General features: G+C 44.4%; 1 long non-coding RNA gene across 1 annotated transcript; it reads left to right on the plus strand.

Annotated features, from left to right (window-relative positions):
• The first annotated feature begins 2,581 nt into the window (after positions 1 to 2,581).
• LOC103364968 (uncharacterized) lies at positions 2,582 to 6,967 on the plus strand. Its single transcript, XR_520577.1, has 3 exons — positions 2,582 to 2,900; positions 5,005 to 5,151; positions 6,136 to 6,967. It is a non-coding gene; the product is annotated as an uncharacterized LOC103364968 (long non-coding RNA).
• The last annotated feature ends 903 nt before the right edge of the window (positions 6,968 to 7,870 follow it).

The following is a 7,870-nucleotide window of genomic DNA, read 5'->3' on the forward strand; positions in this document are numbered from 1 at the left end:
ACAATGCTGCAAGTCTGGCTGGAGTTCATGGTGAAATCTGTGATGTATGAACTTGTCTTGTCCCACATAATTTGCATTTGGCTGCTTGTTGCTGGGGTGACTTGTTGCATGTTCGTAGGGTTGTCTGCACAGGTTTCACAAATGGTTTCCCTGACTTTTGCTGGTTTGCTATAAACACTGTCATAAACACTGAGCGATCCACTGAACAGTTCGTCCAAAAAAATCACTTCTTCTTTTTCTTTTTAAAATGAGGATGTGTTGTTTACATGCAGCCTGCGCTACCACCATAGTGCGGCCTATAAAAGTCCCATTCTGAGCTCTCACAAACTCACACAGTCAGCCGTGACGTTGGTGGAGCGTCTGAGGGTTTAGTGATTAGGTTTAAGGTGAAGGTTTGGTTTTGGACTGGCTGTCTGTGCATAGTTACGGTTGCTAAGCTGTGAACAATCACGGCTTTAGGGCGGGGTTTAGAAAATGGTCAAATGTACCTGGACCTGTTTAAGTGTGTCAATATGCTTTTTATTTTCTGAGTAGATTCATGCTACAGAGATGTGTGTGTGTGTGTAGTAGTGTGTATGTGTGCACGTGATAGTTCCAAACTTATCAAGGGCGGGAAGGAAGCAATAAAGAGAGATGAGTGGAGTGGATGGATATACAGACAGATAAGACTTTATAGGCCCGTAGAGGAAACGCAGGCAAAGCCATAGGAGCTGTAAAAAGGAAAGACTTCCTTTTGGAAATGACTTTTTAGAATCTTCTTCTTCTTCCCCGCTGTGAAATCACAAGGCTCTGCATTAATGACCTACACATGCACAGATATTAAAATCATTATGGCAATCATGTGGCGCAGCCTCCTTCTCTCTTTCTTCCTCTCGCTCCTCCTCTGAATCAGCCACTCCAGGCCGCAGCTGCCAGCTTCTAATGACTTCCAGATCTCCGTCTCTTCCTCCCTTCATTCCCCGTCTCCGTGCTTTTCTGCAGCGTCTCAGATGAGCGGGCCAAAGTGGAAGTGGAAATCCGCTGTACTTCAGCCAGTGAGTCAGCTAGCAAAGCACCCGTTTGAAGGAAAACCACAAGCAGGGGTTTGGAGAAGTAATGGATTTTGTTTTTCATAAATCACGTAGAGGTTGTTGAGGCTTTTTTTTTTTAAAGATATATATATATATATTTCAAACGGAAGGCCTTTGATGAGTGTATTAGTTAAATATGTGTGTTTATGCACCAGGGAGCACACTCAGAGAAGAGCTGTTGAAGTTATTTACCTTTACTGGAAACTGGAAGAAGCTTGTGTGTAATTGCTGTGGGACAGGATTTGTGCTTTTAACTTAATGCAGGCTTAATAATGCGGCATTAAAAGTGTGTGTGTGTGTGTGTATGGTGTATGTGTGTGTGTGTGTTAGTGGATCTGTGCCCTCATTGTGTGGCGAACAAATATGGAAAGAGAAAGAGAAAGTTACGTAGCACTAAAATAAGTTTAATTTCACTTTTAGTCATGAGAAAAAAAAGGGGATATGTTTCAGATGAGATGAATGAATGTTTTTGGTTTATTATGAGGTGGAGAACGAGAGGGTGAAGTAAAGCAGGGTCACCGTTCGAGCTGCCGTTACGAGTACGTGACTGATGCGACAACAACTGGCACGTCTGCAAATGGAGCCTGACAGGTGACGCAGAACCAATAAGGCCTGTATGTCACATCCACACTGGTTCACATGGAGCACACACACACACACATTTCAAGCCACATATTTAGACTGTACACATGTAGCGCTTTTAACTAAAAGACACAACACAAACAGACTGACCGTCCACCACAGCCGACGGAGGCGAGAGACGCCCGTCCGCAAGAGCAAACACTGCCTTATATCAAGCGCTCGATGACATTTTAACGGCAACAGCCATCTTTGTGAAGCCGGCCCGTTTCTACGACTGTTTTGATTACTCACTCTTAGTCATCGGTAGCAGCAGCAGCAGCGGCAGCAGCACCGAGGCCTCATGTGCCACATACCGCGACGACCGCGCCGGCACAAAGAAGTCCAGTGAGACCGAGGCCTATCAATCACGTGAGGTCACTGCGGTCCAGCTGAGAGGAGAGTGGGACGGCCGCTCCTTTGTTGTACGTTGTTGTGTTGCGGGCGGCTGACATCACCCTTTGTGGAGTGTGTCATTAAAGAGTGATAAATATCGTGTTCAGCGCCGAGGCAGTGCAGAGAGAGAGGCTCGACCCCGGCAGCTCAAAGGCCCCTAATAGAAGGCTTGAGGGTGTTATTGTGGCGTGCAGGGGGGGCCCTCTGGGGAGAGTCCCGAAACCACAAAATGATGTCGATGATCAGTTGGTGGAACAGAGCGCTGTGAGGGACGAAGGAGCGGTCGCACAAAAGAGTCGACAAAAATAGGAGAAGAAAGTAGAGCAATAAACTCTGCGGTTTTCCTCCATGAGAATTTAAGCACTTTCCATTATGGGCTGCTCCTGAAACTGCTGTAAAAGCTCCCAAATTTGAGCACCGTCATCATTTTACAAGCATTCGTCAGCATGTTATTGTCACACAAGACGAAGTTGGCGAGTAATAAGTTCTCAGCACGGTCGCAGACGTCCACTGAGTCATCGCACCCGCTTGTAATTGACCTGATCATTTAAAAGTGTTTAGCACACTCACGCATGTACGCCCTCCAGAGCAAGACCTGAGTGACAGACGGAGAGTTTGAACAAGCAGAGGTTCAAGTTGTTGCATGCTTGTCTTGTTTTCTCCTCAGGTTTCAAAGTGAAGCATCCAACAAAGAGGGCTCATGTCGGTGACAGCAGCGCCGACAGCTGCGACTCCGGCAGCAGCCATCAACATGAGACACTTGACAAAGCTTGAGAGGGAACCATTGAAAGCATGACGGGGCGATCTACCGTGGAGGTATTCAGGCTGCGCTGTGCCAAATGGGGGAGAGCCGGTAGAAAAGAAAAAGTGATGACTCACCAAACTTCCCAAAATCCCCCTCCCTCCCCCTTCCTGGTTTACTGGAAAAGGAATGCTGTTTTTTTGTTTTTTTTTTTTCCCCTTCAGTCTCAGACGTTCATCTTCTTGACAAGCTGCAGGGTCAGGGCCTGGGTTAATGTTTGTCTGTGGGATTGTTTCATCCCCCCTCCTCTGTAGGGGCCAATCCGGCGAACGGGTCTAATTATGTGAGGCGGACAGTTGAAAGTTTGTTAGCGGTGCGGGGGAGGGCGTGAATAGATACTCGCTTGTGAAACAGATAAGCCTTTGTTCTGCATCATAACCAGCTCCTTTTATACCAGTGATTTACGCTGGTGAGGTTGGGATTTGCCAACTGCCAAATTAATTCACTGTTAATCTAAAACGGATTAGAGGATCAATTGAAATGAGCTCCTTAGTTTTATGTTTCTTAAAGAGATTTTAATCGACCGCACTGTTTTAAGCCCCTTCCCTGGTTTCATAAGCTGTTTTGTTTGGCCTGTACACTGTCAAACAAAAAAAAAACAATTCTTGGACCCTTGAGGCAGAAAAGAAGCTGTTTGCAAAGTGGTTAAATGGTGATTTTTGGGGCATGTATGGTTCCATAAACGCATAAAACCAAATGCTAGTTCAGTAAAACACCATCAGCAATACGATAATAGTTCTGGAAATGATGTGCAATAAATGACAAAATCCTTTCAACTCAAGGTCTACTGGCCTTTTATCAACATCTTGCTGTCTTCCTCAGTGAATAAATCTGTCCCACTTGTCATTACATAACCCAAGTGTGGATCCTCATCAAAAAGAAAAAAGGATTTGTTGGTATTATCTTCCTCCAGCGATGCCCTTTGACCTCCATCCAGCGGATGCTGGAGGCAGTTTGGGTCAGACGACTGACGTTAGTCTGCTTCTGGTGTTCATTAAGTTCCTGGTTCAGGACCCCCGCTGCCTCGTCCATGTTTTGTTTTCCCACAGCTGTCTCATGTGATGTCATAACGATGTCATACACCACTCAGTCATTCTCTCAGGGGGGGCGTTTTGTCTTCAGGGTGAACCAGGATGTTCCTTAAGGTGTTGAACGTAGGAGGTCTGTGTTTATTTCATGATGACATTTTTTTTTTCCAGTGGCTCTTGTATTTTAGGTCACTTTTAATTTAGTCTGACTCACTGGAGGTAGATTGCAGCTTTAATTTTAGGCATTTCTGCTGCACATTTTCCATGACCTGCATGTCAACATTTACCAAATCCCCAACAACCTCTGACCTACGTGCTGAAGAGCCAGGCCTGCTCGGCTATTTCAGGTGAATTACCTGTTTTAATGACAGTGCAAATGGTTCACCAAAACAACTCCTCCGTTTCTATTTTGCAGAGGCGTCGTCATTTTATCCAAGGCTTAGTACTGACCAAGTTGTTTCTGTTTGGTTTAAAGAAATGCAAAAAAGCCTCTTCAGCAGAATGATAACGAGGTGCAATCAGACCATTCTGCACAGCGCTGACACAGCACTGTGGAGATACGTAGGCCTGGTTGTGCAGGACTGCTTTTTACTGTGCAGCATCAGTTTTTCATGATGGTCACCACCCTACCGTGCCAATCACACACTTCCTGCTTCTCCTAAGCTACGTGTTTAGCTCCTCTTAGCTCAAGCAACCTGAAAGCAATAGCAATAGACAAGGGCTAAAGGCTGGCATCTTTTATTTCATTAGCTTTTCAAGGTTATGTGTGCTACCTGCTTAACTGGTGAACTTGAAAAACCGGTTTTAACTAAAGAAAAAGGGCTAAAGTCGCAGCTAACAGTTAATCCAGAGTATCATTCTAGACGCTCAAGCCAAGAGGAGTTACTGAGGATGAAACGCTAAGAGCCTGGTTAAAGCCGCTGCATGCCCATGAACAGTGGATGCATGTGCACTTCCTGTCATACTACAGTATGCAGTAGGTGTTGGCCCTCTTCTCAGACAGTCGCATCGCCCCTCATGCTGAACACAGAAAAAGACACAGAGCTCCAGTGTTTCTGAAAGGCTGGCAGTAACTTTATGCTTTTTACAGGATAAAGCAGCGAGCTCCAGATTGGACCGTAGCACCCTGTCAGTGGGCGGACGTACCGCTCTGGAGAGCTTCCCCTTGTGTTCTGTTGATGGAAAGCATGGAACCAAAACCCAAAGCACCTCGAAAGTCTTGCAGCGACTACTTTAGGTACAACTCTTTCAATGATAAATTATAAAGATGTGGATAACAACAAATCCAGCTGCAATGCAATTTGTTTTGCTGCACATGTGCAAAAAGTGCTTGTGGACTGAAATATGTTGCAGACCTGTGGATGCAGAGAGTATGAATTGGTCTTTGCACACACAGACAGTTGTGTACGTCCCAGATGCAGAGTTGTTCTCATTAGACTTTCTATTCCACTTGGATTCTGCTTGGAATACAGGTTCCATTTATGCAAATAACTGGAGGCAATGAAATGCATTTCACTCAACCAACTAGAAGTCTTTAACTTTTTGACAATATTGTATAAAATCTGCTCTATTTTGTCGCAATAAATCTAAACAACACTTCATGCATTGGGTTTTACTAATTTCTTTAATTATTTCCGAAAGTAATTGTGGCTTCGTGTTTTATTTTTATCCACTTTAGTCACATAATTGCTTATTTAATTGTGACTCTACTTAATAATAATAACCAGCAAACCGCACTGAGAACCAGAAACTGTACAGAGAATTACTATGACTAAATGCGTTCAACCACTTCGCAGCCTCGCTTATTTTCTCATGTTTTTAACGCCTTCGAGTTTCTTCGGCGATGACAATGAAATCCGGGACGATTACCGACATGTTATCCCGGAGATAACAATAACAGCGGTGCAGCGTTGAGCCGTGAGTGGGTGTGAGATCATGAGGCTCTGCGGTTAAGGAGAGCCGCTTGCAGGCTCTGCGCTGCGAGGAATTCAGGCCGCTGACCCTCTGCAGCGAGTTGAAAGGTCGCCGGAGTTATCGTTTCAACGAGGCTCTAATCCTCCAATGACAACTCCTTTTTCAAACACCATTCAAAGTCAGCCTTTATTCACTCTCCTGTAATTATCCTCCAAACCACAGGTGCTATCGCTTCTTCTTTGTGTGTATATCTCTTTGTGGCAGGAGTGTGTGACATACCTTTTACTTTGTGTTTACCTTGTGATAGCCATCGCCACTTCAAAGCGGCTGCGCTCAGAGTCCGACTCAGCTTCTCAATCAGCGGCCGGGCTTCGCTGCATGAGATCAGAGGAGCTCAACGCAAGTTGGCGCATGGATGATGGATCCTTAAGAAATGAGACAACTTGTGGGGTCAGCAACTTTCACTGGTTGGGGCCATCAGCCTGCCGTGTCGGTGGCGTGTCAGTCTGAGGGGACACTTGGTTGACTCGTGTCCAGCTCACGCTCACTACAGACGGGTGTCTGAATGGATGAGGCTCAGTCGGACGGTCCACACTAGTTTTATGCTGATGCTGCTAAAGACAGACGGATGAGCAGCAAGTGAGGAACTATGCCAATGCGTGCAAACACACACTGCGCTGGCCATTTTGTTAGGAACAGTTTAATGTAGGGTTCTGGTACATGCTTTGCCTTTACGAACCCTGTAATAGTTCACATTTCAAGAGGTTTGAACTCTTACATACTGTCAAATTTGACCCGTTTTGACATTTGACAGCAGCAAAAACACCCTAAACATTGTTCTTTAAACCTGAAATTTGACCCAAAATGTTATACTTAAGTACACGTGCTACAAATTTTTGTACACTGAGGCTCCAGTTTGACCCATTGAGACGGATTTTAGATCCACCAGTGTGGGTCAAATCAAGGAACATGGTGGTTTTAGGGAATCTTGAAACTGTACAGGCCATGTTTTATTTTATATTTACATTTATTGCAGCTGCTCACTTCCCAACAGCAACCTCATCCACCTCCTCATCCCCAAAGCCCGCACCATCTTTGGCTGCTATTCATTTAAGTTTTCTGCAGCTCTTGACTGGAACCAGTTACAAAAACACTCAAACTCAGTGTCTTTATACCTTTATCTTCTTTTTTAAAATATGGTGAAGGAACTATTTACTGAGTCCTGTACCTGCTTTTGGTGAATTTTATCTTCAAAGCCTTTTATTGTTATGTTTTGTTTGTGTATTGTTTTTTATGGATGTATTGCCTTTATTGTATTTTCTGCTCTGTGTTGCCTCTTGGCCAGGTCGTTATTGTAAATGAGAATCTGTTCTCAATTAACCCACCTGGTTAAACAAAGGAAAAATAAAATAAATATTAATGTGACATCGGCTATTTAGACGTTCTAAATAAATCTGCCGTTTAAAATTTGTTATAGACAGTTACTATGAGGAAATTCTTGACAGGAGTTCTTCAGTGTGGTTTGATTCAAAATTGACCCGAACCATCCTGTAAAGGCATAAAATTTGAACAGTCTGTAAGGGTTAACTACTTTATGTCATCGTTAATGACGGTGTTGCACTTTACTGCATCTTATTAAAATGTGTCTCTAAAGCTTTTCCCCTGTCACGGGGGGGCAATCGGGGAACCCAGGAGCAGACACAGATCAGGCTGACAGGCAGGTACAGTGCAAAAGGATTCTAATAAGGCAGAAACAAAACGGAAAACTAAATATAAGGGTGCAGACTAAACAGAGTGGGAAACAGAACGAAACAAATACACAGAATTCAAAAAAGGACGAAACTACAAAACCAGAGAAAACTCCAACTAAGAACGGAGGGGGAAACCTAACGGATTCTAAGTTACAAAAAACCAGGAAAACTCACAGAAACAGGAATACTCACTAAGGAGGGAAAACAGAGGGGCAGACAGGCTCAGGGAAATCCAGGGAGAGGCGAAGTGGAGACTGGCAGAAACGTGCAAATGTAATGTCTATGATCCGG

The sequence above is a fragment of the Stegastes partitus genome, unplaced genomic scaffold (genome assembly GCF_000690725.1).
Source record: "Stegastes partitus isolate 25-593 unplaced genomic scaffold, Stegastes_partitus-1.0.2 Scaffold798, whole genome shotgun sequence".
In the NCBI taxonomy this organism is placed as follows: Eukaryota; Metazoa; Chordata; class Actinopteri; family Pomacentridae; genus Stegastes; species Stegastes partitus.